Below are 14,710 nucleotides of genomic sequence, written 5' to 3'. Positions count from 1 at the left end.
ACTCATTCCACAAATAGTCATTCAGCACATGCTAGGTGCACTGTTTCAGATGCTGGGACCACTGTGAGCATTCCTGCCCTCATGGAGTGCCCTTTCCAGGTAATATACACAATAAGTTTATATTCTGCCTGGCAAGAAGGGATAGGGAATAGTGGGAGAGGGAGTGTAGGCGTCAGGTAGGGAGAGAGAAGGAGGCTGAGGTTGAGGGGCTTGCAGCTGTAGATAGAGGGGACGAGGAAGACCTCTCGGAGAAGGTGGTGTTTGAGTAAAGGCCTGAAGGCAGCTGGGAGGTCAGCGATGTAGTTGAAAGAATTTCAAGCAGAGGGAATAGCAGGTGCGAAGGTCCTGCACTCTGTGCACCAGAGGCAGAGCCGGAGGGGACTGGGACTGTGGCCACCATCGCAGGAGCCCGGGAGGAGAGTGGCAGGAGGTGAGGGGGGCAGGGAGGAAGAAACTTGGACAGGGCCTGACAGGCCAGCGCAAGGACTCTGGACTTTACTCTGAGATAGGAACGCTCCGGAAGCTTAACAGAAGAGGGACCCGAGTTAGGCTGTAATGGGATTGGGATCGCAGTGGCTGTTTGTGGGGGAATCTGGAGAAGTCAATCCAAAAGCGCTAATTCATCTGGGTGAGCCCATGGAGTGGGGTGGAGGGGCGGCCGCAGGCAAGGCGGTGGGAAGCGACTGGATTCCAGAAGTGGGGCTCCTGCATCTGCTGGCAAGTGACATGCAGGGCATGAGATGAGGGGACAACTGCAGGGTTGTGGCCCTAACAACTGGAAGGATAGCCTTGCTATTTACAAAGCAGGTGGGCCCATGAGGGTGAGGTATGCTGCGGCAGGGGGACGTGGGAGACTTGTTGGCTTCAAGATGAGGAATCCTAGTGAAGATGAGGAGGCAGCAGTTGGTTACAGGAGCCTGGAGTTCAGGAGTCAGGATCAGGAGAGCGGTCCTGGCTAGAGCCCAGGATGTGTGACCAAACAGGTGACTGTAGGCGAGGTGTCAGGCTGAGTCCTGCACTCACAAACATTCAGAAACCAGCGACAGCCGCAGACACTAGCAGCAGGTCAGTGATGATTGTGGGTCAGATAGAAGCTGTTCCCTCTCGAGTTTATCTTCCATAGTGAGGAAAGTGGGTAAAGTTTTGCTAGGGGCTGGGTGTGGTGGTTCATGCCTATAATCCCAACACTTTGGGAGGCCAAGGTGGGAGGATTGCTTAAGCCCAGGAGTTAGAGACCAGCCTGGGCAATATGACAAAACCCTGTCTCTACCAAAAATAGAAAAATTAGCCAGATATGGTGGTGCACATCTGTAATTCCAGCTGCTCAGAAGGCTGAGGCAGGAGGATCGCTTGAATCCCGGAGGCGGAGGTTGCAGTGAGCTGAGATCCCACCACTGCACTCCAGCCTGGGCAACAGAGTGAGACCCTGTTCACCCCCACCTAAAAAAAAAAAGTTTTGCTGACTTCTTTATATAACTAAACTAAAATAAGAAGTTTTCTGTCTCCCAGGGGATTCTGGCACCCTAGATTGGCGCCAACTCTTTCGTGTAAAAAAATATATTTTTTTGTTTTTTCTGAGACAGTCTTCCTCTTTCATCCAGGCTGGAGTGTAGTGGTGTGATCTCGGCTCACTGCACCCTCTGCCTCCCTGGTTCAAGATATTCTCCTGCCTCAGCCTCTGGAGTAGCTGGGATTAGATGCCCACCACTGCACCTGGCTAATTTTTGTATTTTTAGTAGAGACAGGGTTTTACCATGTTGGCCAAGCTGGTCTGGAACTCCTGGCCTCAAGTGATCCACCCGCCTCAGCTTCCCAAAGTGCTGGGATTACAGGTGTGAGCCACCATGCCAGGCCTAGCTTAAAATGTTTTAATATAATTTTTGAATGGGAGATAGTACCATATGGTTCACGTTCAAAAAGCACAGCAAACAGTCTTCCCTCACCCCTGCTCCTCAGTCCCCTGACTCCTTACGCAGAGTCAACCAGGTCCTCAATTTCTTTTAGTCTTCCAGAGCTGTTCTTGGTGTACGCTATGTACATTTTTTAAACAGTGCTATTGCACTTAAAAGATTACAGTATAAGGCCAGGCACAGTGGCTCATGTCTGTAATCCCAGCACTTTGGGAGGCTGAAGCGAGAGGATTGCTTGAGTCCTGGAGTTTGAGACCAGCCCCATTTCTACAAAAAATACAGAACTTAGCTAGGTGTGATGGTGTGTGCCTGTAGTCCCAGCTACTATGGAGGCGGAAGTAGGAGGATCGCTTGAGTCTGGGAGGTGGAGGTTGCAGTGAGCTGATTGTGCCACTGCACTCTAGCCTGGGAGACAGAGTGAGACCCTGTCTTAAAAAAAAAAAAATACAGACAATACAAATCAGTTGTATAGTGTAAATATAACTTGTATATGCACTGGGAAGCCAAAAAATGCAAGTGAGTTGCTTTATCTCAGTGGTCTGGATCTAAACCCCTTAATATATCTGAGGCATGCTTATGTGAGCACGGGGGTGTGGGGGTGTGAGCACACATTTCTCCCTTTTCCCGTCTTTTCCCTAAGGCTATCATATATCTGCTGTTCATTTAACACATCTCGAAAACCATTCCTTGAAGATCATGTACCATTCCTTAAGCCCAGAAGTTCAAGACCAGCCTGGGAAACATGACAAAACCCTGTCTCTGCAGAAAATAGAAAAACTAGCCGGGCATGGTGGCACATACCTGCCTAAAGAACTTCCTCATTCTCTTTTTTCTCTTTTTCATATTGCGCATGTGCTGTAATTTGCTTACCAGCCTCTTACCCAGGGTCTTTTACATTGCCTTCCATCTTTCGTTGCAATTAATAACCTTGCTTGCCTGTAATTTTGTACCTGTGTGAATATAAATCAGTTGTATAAATTTCTAGAAGCGGAATTGTTTGGTCAAGAGGGGTGTGTATTTGCATTTTTAATAGAGATAGCTAAAGGTGGTACAGTTTCAGCTCGCACACACATACAAGAGTTCATGTTTTAACACATTTTCCAGCAGAGTGTTACCAAATTCTTTCTCTTCCATCTGAGAGTCTTAAAGAATGGAATTTCAGCCTGCACTTCTCTTGCCCTTGGTGGGGCTGCTGGTAGTTGTTTCGTTTTGTTTGTTTCTTTTTTGAGACAGAGTCTCTGTCGCCCAGGCTGAAGCGCAGTGGTGCGATCTCAGCTCACTGCAACCTCTGCCTTCCAGGTTCAAGTAATTCTCCTGCCTCAGCCTCCCAAGTAGCTGGGATTACAGGCATGAGCCACCTCACCCAGCCCATTTTTGTATTTTTAGTAGAGACGGGGTTTTGCCATGTTGGCCAGGCTGGTCTTGAACTCCTGACCTCAGGTGATCCACCTGCCTCGGCCTCCCAAAGTGCTGGGATTACAGGCATGAGCCACCGAGCCCAGCCTGCCTATAATTTTTGATGGGACACCAAGAAGCGTCACTCAGCAGAGAAGTTGCAGGGCCCGGTTGCATCCAATGTCCCTTTTCTTTTCTCAGCCTCCTCCAGAGCTGTTGTGGCCCCTTTCACCAGGAGGAGCTAAGTAGAGAAACGTATTCCCTTGAGGGTTTTAGTCACTAAAGTGGGATGGTCTCTGAAATTACTAACTTCGAGGATAGAAACAGAAGCGTACTGCTGACCTCAGAAGGCTGACGTGCCCATGGTCGTATTTGGGATCTGCACCATTCATTCATTCAATTCAGCAACTATTGACAGAGAGCTTAGCGTGTACCAGGGACTGGGCCGAGCTTGGAGGAGATGAGGAAGTGAAGGCCCATGCTCAAGGGAGTTTTGTGTTTCATCATAACATACAACAATCAAGCAAACAGATGATTTTAAGGCGGGATAAAGGCTAGGGACAGTGGCTCATGCCTGAATTCCAGTGTTCTAGGAGCCTGAGGTGGAGGACTGCTTGAGGCCAGGAGTTCCAGACCAGCCTGGGCAACATAGCAAGACCCTGTCTCTTAAAAACAAAAAAACAAAATAGTAGCCAGGTGTGGTGGCGCATGCCTGTAGCTGTCCCGACTATTCAGGTGGCTGAAGCGGGAGTATCCTTTGAACCCCGGAGTTGAAGCCTGCAGCAAGGCATTATGGCACCACTGCACTCCAGCCTGGGCAACAGAGCAAGGCCCCATATCTTTAAAAATACATATTTTTATCATATATTTATACATAAATATATAAATACACACACATATATATATATAAAATAAGGAGAAAGAAGTGCTGTGAGGAAAATAAAATAGGATGATGCGACAGTAACAAACAAAAAGACAGAAGGCCTCTTGGGGAGGTGATGCTTTAGCTAAAGTGTGACAGAGGAGAAGGCAGGCAAGGATCTGGGGAGCAACATCCGGGCAGAGCGGCCAGGCTGTCAGGAGGCGTCCAGGCGGTGGAAGTAAGGCTTGGGATTTGGTGCATGGTAGGGGAAAGGGGGAGAAATTCCAACTGAGCATGGAGACGTGGCCCCAGAGGCCACAGTGAAGAATCAGAATGTCCTTCATTGCATTTTGAAGCTCGGGGAAGGGTTTAAATAATGGTGTGCTGGTCAGTGCTCCACCGGCTGTGGAGTGGGACCATGGAGTCTGATCAGGAGTGTTTGCCGACTTCTGTGGTGTAGATATTCCCATCATGACCCATTTAAAATTCCTAAAGTGTTCACTGAACTCGGTTAAAAACAGATGTGCACGGACAGACATCAGTGGGTGAGAATGATGGCTTCTTTCTTCTCCGGATTGGTTTTATTGAAAGTATTCTGCTTTACACACTGACAAGGCATTTTATAAAACAAAACATTACAAGCTGATGACTGAGCCAGAGAGTAGTGTGCTTCGATTCATGTTAAGACCATCTGGCTGCCGTGTGGACATCTTGAGCCCTTTGAATCAAGGGTGCCTATCCCACTGTCACCACGGGGCCAGCCGCGTCACTTCCTTTCATTCCCTTCCCACATCCTGTCTGCCTTTCCTGCTGGGGTACCAACCACAGTCTTAATCTGATCTCAACAATGAACTTGACCTTTTCTCAAGGCTGTTGGATTCCAGTGCCAAAAGCGAATTCTCTTTAACTTCTCCTGCTGTTGTGTGGAGAAAGTCCAGAGCAGGGAACAAAACCTCTCCGGCTGTTCCCATGCGTTGCTTTCCCTCCTGCCGTATGTGGAGATACTGGTTCTTGTAGCGGGACCTGGGGTCCTGCCCCACCTGTCTTCACTTTTGTTCCTGAAATTGTCAGATGCTCGGGAAACTGCACTCTTATTATTAGTCAATTGCCTCTGTGCTTGGCATAACATGCGTGGGGACAGAGAGGTCCATTTGTTTTTCATTTCCACGTCTAATTTAAAGAGGGGGTGAAAAGTGTAAACACTTTTATGATGTCTTGCCATCCTTAAAATTCTGAAATTACTTTGGTCTTTGTTGGTCAGCAAATAAATTAATTTTCTTGAAGAAACATTTGTAATGCTTTTCATTCTGGCCTCACCTCATCCCATGGTCCAATTACTGAGGTACCTATCGCCAGCGAGGAGACGGCGGGAGCCGCAGATCAGAAATTGTTTACCAGGCTAGCAGGCATCGATTTATTCAAGCCATCTGACACAGCTGATCGTATTTTATTTTCCCAAATCTTCTCTCTCAAATTGATTTTTCAGAAAGTTTTTAATACAGGTTTATTCACCTGGCTAATCCATTTATCTTCAGTTTCACCTGTAAAGTCAAGAAAATCTCTAAGGGGATCTGCCAAAAAAAACCAGACATTCTCTCTGCACCCTCCCCCCTTACACACGCACAAGTGCACACACAGGCCCCACACCCTCCTAAGTACAGCTGATTATCCGTGAGACTCTCAAAACCTCTCATCTTCCTGGGCCTCCATTTCTTCTGCAAAATTGGAGATTTGTACCATTTTGTCTTTAAAGTCCTTTCTAACTTGAGATCTTCAGAATCAGAGTTTAGAGTTGGGAGAGATGAGGGAGCTCAGTCTCCACCATTCTGTTTTGGAAGAGAAGGCTCTTTCCACCAGCGATTGGACAAGTCCTGGCTAATAGCAGCAATGATGGTGGGACAGGGACTGTGACTGCATTTCTTGTCTATACCTCCCTTCCCTGCAGCCTGGGGTTGCTTTTCTCTATCCCAAGAGCAGAAAGATTTTAAGGCATCAAAGGCCCTTCTCTGGGACACCCCAGCAAGTGGCCACGCTGGAAGGTGTCTTCTTCTCATTGCTGGAGCAGTGAGTTGGGTAGACAGACCATGAAGGAGTCTTGAAATGTCTTGAAAAATAATACAAACCAGCCAGGCATGGCAGTGGCTCATAACTGTAATTTTAGCACTTTGGAGAGGCGAAGGCAGGAGGATCACTTGAGGCCAGGAGTTCAAGACCAGCCTGGGCAACATAGTGAGACTCCATCTCTACAAATCCATAAAAATTACCCAGGTGTGGTGGTGTGCACCTGTAGTACTAGCTGAGATGGGAGGATTGCTTAGCCCAGGAGGTCGAGGCTACAGTGAGCCATGATCATGCCACTGCACTCTAACCTAGATGACAGAGTGAGATCCTGTCTCAAAAAAAAAAAAAAGAGAAAAGGAAATAATATAAATAACACATGAAGGATGCAGGCAGCTGTGTGTGCTCTCATGAGGGGAGTGACCATCAAAGAATCTGAAGCATGATTCCAGCGCTGCTGGGCTCCTAGAGGTGTAGGTGTGCTGGGAACCGGATCAGGCCCTGGGAAAATGCAGATGGCGGAGCAGCAGTGTGAGGTGAATCTAGGGCTGCAGCTCAGAGGGAGACACCTGTTCCTAGAGTCCTCACCCTTCTATAAGTCCCAGCTGCAAAGTTCATGACTTATTGGCCCAGCCCGAATCATGCAGAAATAGCTCATGATCCTTCAGCTTGTGGTTCTCTGGAGGCAAAACGTGTGTCTTGTTTCATGATCTTCTTTCATTTTTATTTTTTAGAGACAGCTTTTCTCTCTTTCACCCAGGCTGGAGTACAGTGGCATGATCCTGTCTCATTGCAGCCTTGACCTCCTGGGCTCAAGCGATCCTCCCACTCCAGCCTCCCAAGTGACTAGGACTGCAGAAACACACCTTGCTAATACTTAGATTTTTTTTTTTTTTCTAGAGACCAGGTCTCATTATGTTGCCCAAGCTGGTCTCAAGTTCCTGGGCTCAAGCAGTCCTCCTGCCTCAGCCTCCCAATGTGCTGGGAGTACAGGGATGAACCACTGTGCCTGGCCTCATGATCTCATTTCAGTTGAGGCTGCTCTTTTGACATGTCTCTGCCTTTCCTCCACTATTGGGTGGGCTTCCTGGGTGGATGGTTTGCATAAGAGACAAGCAGAGGTATTTGCTGTAGTCAGGGACTCTTCACACTGTCCCCAGGGACATCAAATTAAACCTGCTGTCACGAGGCGCTTACTGTTCTGCAGACTGTTTTGTGCTGAACCCCATCTTTCTCCAGCTCCTTTCTCCCAGCATGCAGTCAGATGCCCTGCGTGTGAGCAGAGATAAGAGCTGAGACCCACGCAAGCAGAGGTTTGCATGGCAGTCGGAGGCCTCCCCAGGTTCCACAAAGGCTTTGCTAACACGTCATGATATTCCTATTAACTCCCTGCCATGCAGCTCTGAGATGCCCCCTCCTATCAGGCACAGGTGGCAGAACTGCATAGAAATGGGCATTGATGCTCAGAAGGCCACAGCTGGTGGACAGACCCTCTTATTCCTGAGTTGGCTGTTTTCTCATTGTTATAAGCTGTGCCCATGGGTTTGCAAAGTGCTAAATAATAATAAAATGTGGTTCTCCTCCTGAATATATGGAACAGGTCACAGGTGCTTGTGGGCCATGCCAAGAGGAACGTTGGGGAGAGTATCTTTCATAATCAAAAAAACACCTCTTGCTGGGCATGGTGGCTCATGCCTGTAATCTTAGCACTTTGGGAGACTGAGGCAGGCAAATCATTTGATGTCAGGGGTTCAAGACCAGCCTGGCCAACATGGTGAAACCTCATCTCTACTAAAAATACAAAAATTAGGTGGGTGTCATGGTGCACACCTGTAATCCCAGCTACTTGGGAGGCTGAGGCAAGAGAATCATTTGAACCCTGGAGGTGGAGGTTGTAGTGAGCTGAGATCATGCTACTGCACTCCGGCCTGGGTGACAGAGCCAGGTCTGTCTCAGAAAATACGTTGGTACAGTCATGCCCTGAGAGACTCTGATTTGTCCCATCTACACTTTGATATAGACCCTGGGGAAACCTCCTAATCACAGGTTGGCTCTTCCTGGGGTCAGCAGATTCCTCAGGAGTGAGGACTGAACAGTGGATGCTCATCTGAATACAGGAAGAAGAAAAACTGTGAGGCTCATCCACAGCTCCAGAGGAGGCAGTCATTTCAAGCTTTTCAAAAGCATCTGGTCAACAAATACTTACAGGGTCATGTTGGTCTGTTAGGGCTCTGGTAACAAAGTACCACCCACTGGGTGGCTCACACAACAGAAACTTATTTTCTCATGGTTCTGGCGGCTGGAAGTCCAAGATCAAGGAGCTGGTAGGGTTGGTTTCCTCCCCTAAGGCCTCTGTCCCTCGCTTGGAGATGGCCACCCCCTCGCAGTCTCTTCCTGTGGTCATCATTCTTTGAGTGCAGGTCTCTTGTGTCTGTGTGTCTAAATTTCCGTTTAGGTTTTGATATGGTTTTGCCGTGTTCCCACCCAAATCTCAACTTGAATTGTATCTCCCAGAATTCCCACTTGTTGTGGGAGGGACTCGGGAGATAAATGAATCACGCGGGATGGTTTTTACCATGCTATTCTCATGAGAGTGAATAAGTTTGATGAGATCTGATGGGTTTATCAGAGGTTCCTGCCATTGTTTCCTCCTTTTCTCTTGCTGCCGCCATGTAATCGGTGCCTTTCACCTCCTGCCATGATTCTGAGGCCCTCCCAGCCATGTGGAACTTAAGGCCAATCACACCTCTTTTTGTTCCCGATTTTAGGTATGTCTTTAACAGCAGTGTGAAAACAGACTAACACAGTAAATTGGTACCAGTAGGGTGGGGCACGCTGAAAAGATACCTGAAAATGTGGAAGTGACTTTGGAACTGGGTAACAGGCAGAGGTTGGAACAGTTTGGAGGGCTCAGAAGAAGACAGAAAAATGTGGGAAAGTTTGGAACCTCCTAGAGACTTGTTGAATGGCTTTGACAAAAATGCTGATAGTGAAATGGACAATAAGGTCCAGGCTGAGGTGGTCTCAGATGGAGATGAGGAACTTGTTGGGAACTGGAGCAAAGAAAGAAACTGGTGGCATTTTGTCCCTGCCCTAGAGATTTGTGGAACTTTGAACTTGAGAGAGATGATTTAGGGTAACTGGCAGAAGAAGTTTCTAAGCAGGAAAGCATTCAAGAGGTAATTTGGGTACTGTTAAAAGCATTGCATTTTGAAAGGATAATAGAGCATAAAAGTTTGGAAATTTTGCAGCCTTACTATGCAATAGAAAACAAAAACCCATTTTCTGAGGAGAAATTCAAGCCAGCTGCAGAAATTTGCATAAGCAGCAAGGAGCTTAATGTTAATCTCCACAGGAAAAATGTCTCCAGGCCATGTCAGAGAACTTCCCTGCAGCCCCTCCCATCACAGGCCCAGAGGCCCAGGAGGAAAAAGTGGTTTCATGAGCTGGGCCCAGCGTCCCCAGGCTGTTTGCAGCCTAGGGACTTGGTGCCCTGTGTCCCAGCCACTCTAGCCATGGCTGAAAGGGGCCAATGTACAGCTCAGTATGGGGCTTCAGGGGGTGAAAACCCCAAGACTTGGCAACTTCAACATGGTGTTGAGCCTGTGAGTGCAGAGAAGTTGGGAACTGCGGTTTGGGAATGTCTGGCTAGTTTCAGATGTATGGAAATGCCTGGATACCCAGGCAAAAGTTTGCTGCAGGGGCAGGGCCCTCCTGGAGAACCTCTACTAGGGCAATGCAGAAGGGAAATGTGGGGTTGGATCCCCACACAGAGTCCCAACTGGGGTACTGCCTAGTGGAGCTGATAGAGAAGAGGGCCACCATTCTCCAGACCCCAGAATGGTAGATCCATCAACAGCTTGCACCATGTGCCTGGAAAAGCCATAGACACTCAATACCAGCCTGTGAAATCAGTCGTGAGGGAGGCTGTACCCTCCAAAGCTACTGGGGCGGAGCTGCCCAAGGCCATGGGAACCCACTTCTTGTATCAGCATGATCTGGATATGAGACTTGGAGTCAAAGGAGATCATTTTGGAGTTTTAAAATTTGACTGCCCCACTGGATGGCAGACTTCCATGGGTCCTGTAACCCCTTTGTTTTGGCCAATTTCTCCCATTTAGAACAGCTGTACTTACCCAATACTGCATGCCCATTGTATCTAGGAATTAACTAACTTCGTTTTGATTTTACAGGCTCATAGGTGAGAGAGACTTGCCTCATCTCAAATGAGACTTTGGACTGTGGACTTTTGTGTTAATGGTGAAATGAGTTAAGACTTTGGGGGACTTTGGGAAAGCATGATTGCTTTTGAAATGTGAGGACATGAGGTTTGGAGGGGCCAGGGGCAGAATGATATGGTTTGGCTGTGTCCCCACTGAAATCTCAACTTGAATTATATCTCCCAGAATTCCCATGTGTTGTGAGAGGGGCCCAGGGAGAGGTAATTGAATCATGGAGCCTGTGATTCCCATGTTGTTCTCATGATAGTGAATAACTCTCATGAGATCCGATGGGTTTATCAGGGGTTTCTGCTTTTGCTTTTTCCTCATTTTCCTCTTGCCACCACCAAGTAAGAAGTGCCTTTCGTCTCCCACCATGATTCTGAGGCTTCCCCCACCATGTGGAACTATAAGTCTAATTAAATATCTTTTTGTTCCCAGTTTCAGATGTCTTTATCAACAGCATGAATACAGACTAATACAGCTTTTGTTTTGGGGAGGTGTTTTTGTTTGTTTGTTTGTTTGTTTTGAGACATGGTCTCTCTCTGTCGCCCAGGCTAGAGTGCACTGGCACAATCTCAGCTCATTGCAGCCCTGCACCCGAGGCTCAAGTGATCCTCCCACCTCAGCTTCCTGAGTAGCTGGGACTACAGGCATGTGCCATCACACCTGGCTACTTTCCATATTTTTTGTAGACACAGTGTTTCCCATGTGGCCCAGGCTGGTCTCAAACTCATGGTCTCACCTGATCTTCTCACCTTGGCCTCCCAGTGTGCTGGGGATGTGTCTGTCTGTCTCTCTCTCTCTCTTTTTGCTCTTGCTCTTGCTCTCACTCACTCTGTCACCCAGGCTGGATGTCACCCAGGGATGTGATCATAGCTCACTGCATCCTCCAACTCCTGGCCTCAAGGGATCCTCCTGCACTGGCCTCCAAAAGTTCTAGGATTACAGGTGTGGGCCACTGTCCCTGGCCACAAGTAATCTCTTCTTACAAGGACATCAGTCAAATTGGATTAGGGCCACCTATAGGACCCTGTTTGACCTTAATTACCTCTTTAAAAGCTCCTCACCTGATACAGTCCCAGGGGTTAGAGCTCCAACATATACATTTGGGGAGGGGGATGTCTAGTTCAACCTGTAATGTCGTGTCACTTTTTTTTTTTTTTTTTTGAAGGTGTAGGGACTAAAAAGTGACCAAAGTAGATAAAATGAAAAATCCACCCTGGGTTGGGGTGGTCAGAGATAGGGATAGAGATGGACAGACCATCAGCAAACATGACCATTTGAGAGGTTCGATGATGCTGGATGCCGTGGAGGAGGGAGCGGGTGCTGGAGGGCGGGGCTGACTTGCTAAGCTCAAAGAGGCAGCCAGGGAAGGCCTCCCTGACGAGAGTGCATCCGAGCAGAAAACTGAAGGGATGCAGAGAGTGAATGTGCTGGGATCTGGGGGAGGGGCATGTCAGGGAGAGGGACCAGTAAGTACAAGAGCCCTGAGGTACAAGTATGCCTAGAATTTTCCAGAAAAAGCAGAGCCCACAGAGGGTGGGGTGGAGTGAGGAGGGCAAGTGTGGTAGGGTACGCTGTCAGAGAGGGAGCTGGGGACACGTGAGCAGGTGCTGGGGACAGGTTACCTGGAACCTTGTAGACCATTTTTTTTTTTTTTTTTTTTGAGATGGTCTCTCTCTGTCACCTAGGCTGGAGTGCAAGTGGCACACTCACAGCTCACTGCAGCCTCAACCTCTGAGGGCTCAGGAGATCCTCCACCTCAACTGGGACTACAGGCATACACCACCAGTTCTGGCTAATTTTTATTTTTATTTTAATAGAGTCTTGCTATGTGGCCCAGGCTGGTCTTGACCTCCTTGCCTCAAGTGATCCTCCCATCTTGGCCTCCCAAAGTACTGAGATTACAGGCGTGAGCCACTGTGCCTGGCCTCCTCATAAGCTTTGAGTCATGTGAGATGGGGAACCTCTGGAGGGATCTGAGCTGAAAGTGACCTGACCTGACCGGGGTTCAGCCCAGTCATTCTGCCAGCCATGCTGAGGGCAGGGGAGAAGGATGGAGGGGAGGCAGAGCCCAGTGAGGAGGCTGGCACCCTCACCCAGACCAAGGGGCAGAGGGCACAATGGCTCAAACTAGGGTAGTAGCAGTGGAGGTTTGGGAAAGACTTGGGGGTTACCTGTTTTGTGGGGTAACCCTTACTCCCGCCCCCCCACCCCCTGCTTACCTCCAAGTGTGTGTGACCTTGCACTTTGCTGGAGAGTGATATTTCTGGCCAGGAAGCAATTTCACACCCTCTAATCAGCTCACGTTTCTGGAAGGGCAGCCTCTGGCACAGGTGGCTATGGCTGTTCCAGAAGGGAAGATGGGCAGAGGCTAAATGGGGTCACCTGCCACACCCCATGCCATGTGACTTAAGGTAGAGGCACCCCAGGATGTGCTGGTGCCCATGAAGGGGATGTGGACGGGTGGTGTTTTGGGCCTGAGGGAGTTCTCCTATGCTCTCTTTGGCCCCAGAGGGCTCACACCTGGCTTCATCTGTTTTCCTGCCTGAATCTGCTAATACCAATAGCCCAGTGCAACCTATGCAGCCCTATTTGGCCCGTGACTAAATAAACATTTGTTGTCAGAAGCTGGGTGGCATGATCCTTGGGTGATGGCTTGGCCCCTCAGTGACTTGTATCACTAGGAATGGTGCACCTCCCAGTGACACCTCCACCCTGATTTCCACCTACACACACCTTGCTCAGAGATACTGTGTCCCCATTCACACACCTCATCCTTAATCGCGTGGGCAGATTTGGGGCTGGCCTTCAACCTAGGCCATGCCACCACACTCCTACATGCTGTAAGGGTGCAGCTTTGGGGAGGGGTACAGGGACCCCTGCTGCTTGCTCATGGCCCCCAGCCTCTCCAGAGTTGCTTCATCATCCCCTCATTTCCTCTGACCATCTGGGATGGAGGAGAGAACTTGTTATTATGCTCTGGGCCAGTACTGGAAACTCCTGTTAGTGATTCACCTCTTTAATATAGGGCTTTAAGCCCTAATGTATGTGGAAAGGTTAAACTCATTAGTCATTTCTATTTAGGGAATGAAGATTCCAAGGTTTGCCTTCGATCTGGAGGGAGAGATGTAGCTGTAGATGGAGAGATTCTGGGGGCTAAAGGCATGAATTTCCTCAGGTGGGGCGGCCCTGTGGAATGGCCTCTTAGGTGGAAATGTTTTTCTTGAATCTGCCCCTCAGCTCCATGTACTGCAGACATGTAACCTTTGGTGGAGATGCTACCCTGCTTCAGGCTATCCAACCCTTTGGTTAAGGAAAATATAACACTTTCAGGCATGCTTTTGAGGAATGCCAATATAGAGTCTGCCAGTGTAGAGTCAGGATTTTTTTCTTTTAAGGGAATGAATTTGTTTAAAATCTCTATGAGCAACTTATTTGGGAAGATAATTTCGTCTTTGCTACTTGCATTCTTCCTATTGCCCACCAGAGGGCACTCAAGCACTCTCCAGGCGGAAGTTCCTAACCTCTGGGTTTCTCAACCACACCCAGCACCTTCCCAGGCTGGAGCTGAGTTAGAACAGGGGAAGGCTGACCCGCTGTGTCTCCTGAAAGGGCCATCTAAATGCTGTCAAGAGAAGCTGCTGCCTGTGACTAGGAAAAATACAAATGGCACTCATGCGAGCCCAGTAGGATGTGCAGCCTCTGTCTCTCTGTGGTCACCTTTGCTGTGTTATTCACATTCGCAGAGGAAAAGGCTGTGTTCCTGGCCTTATAGTATTCTTTCCAACAGTCTTTATTTCCTCTTCTCAGGCACATTAAGAAATGTTTTATACCTTGTCATATCAGAGAAAAAAGTGAACGTTCTGCAGAGCAAGTTTAGGGCATACCTGTTATCAGGTACCAGTGGCGCGACTTGGCCAGAGGTCGGATGCAGCAATACCTGAGTGTGGAATGTGTAATGCCCCACCACCCCCTCCCACCGCCCCAGGCCAGGGCTTCCCTTACTAACGTTCTGCAGCACAGCAACCGCAGTTCGCCACCTAGTGCCTCCTGCACCACATTCTGTGTAGTTTAAAACCGGATTCAACTTGGCTAGCATGAAGTAGGCAGCAAGGGCCATGAGAATAAGCCTGAGTTACGGATTCAACCTTCTTCATAACAAGTTATTGACAGGATGTCAGTCTTAAAAGTGGGAAGTAGGAATGACCCTGACACCCTCCTGGAAGCCTCACTGTTTATTCATTATTGTACAGTTGCAG

This window comes from Callithrix jacchus, chromosome 20 (genome assembly GCF_049354715.1).
Source record: "Callithrix jacchus isolate 240 chromosome 20, calJac240_pri, whole genome shotgun sequence".
Lineage (NCBI taxonomy): Eukaryota > Metazoa > Chordata > Mammalia > Primates > Cebidae > Callithrix > Callithrix jacchus.
The sequence above is the reverse complement of the archived record's forward strand: the minus strand, read 5'-3'. Positions refer to the sequence as shown.